This window comes from Saimiri boliviensis, chromosome 14 (genome assembly GCF_048565385.1).
Source record: "Saimiri boliviensis isolate mSaiBol1 chromosome 14, mSaiBol1.pri, whole genome shotgun sequence".
NCBI lineage: Eukaryota > Metazoa > Chordata > Mammalia > Primates > Cebidae > Saimiri > Saimiri boliviensis.
The window spans coordinates 79,142,928-79,143,540 of record NC_133462.1 but is presented as its reverse complement, the minus strand read 5'-3'; the positions used below and the strand labels follow the sequence as shown (position 1 = coordinate 79,143,540).

Genomic DNA, 613 nt, shown 5'->3' with positions numbered 1-613 from the left:
AACAGACAATTCATAGTAAAGATCTAAAGAAGAGTCCATAAACATATGAAAAGACATTTGTTGTTGTAAATTATAATAGAGTTGTAAATTAAACTACAAAGATACTATTTACCTTCCCATCAGAGTGGTAAAAAAATTAAAAGCTTCACAAAACATTCTGTTGGCAAGACTGTAATAAAAAGAATAAGGAAGACTTCTGTGAACAGATATAGGATAATTTCCAGAATATTTTGTTAAATAAAAAAAGGAAGTTGCAATAGAGTATACATCATCTGCTACTTTTCTTTTGTAAGAAAGAAGGGACTAGAAGAAAACATACGCATAAATATTACAGCTCTTTTAGAACTTACCTAGAAGGTTTGCTGGTTTTTCACTGGAAAACATACAGAAAAGAAAAGATAAATGTAGCTGTGTATTTTGGCAAAACACACATACACACTCACATACACAATAGTGGTGAACCAGAAAACAATTAAATTGGTTACCTAGAAGGAGTGGGAGGGAGAGGTAGAAGAGATAGGAGGAGGATTGACACTTCTCTGAGTATACTGTTTTTCCAGGCTTAATTTTGGAAACATGATAGTGTTCTATAGATTAAAAAATAAAATCAAGA

At 31.3% G+C, this 613-nt stretch overlaps 1 non-coding gene across 1 annotated transcript; it reads left to right on the top strand.

Annotated features, from left to right (window-relative positions):
• The first annotated feature begins 323 nt into the window (after nt 1–323).
• On the top strand, nt 324–386 carry LOC120362114 (U7 small nuclear RNA). The gene has a single exon (XR_005578109.1). It is a non-coding gene; the product is annotated as a U7 small nuclear RNA (small nuclear RNA).
• Nucleotides 387–613: the final 227 nt, after the last annotated feature.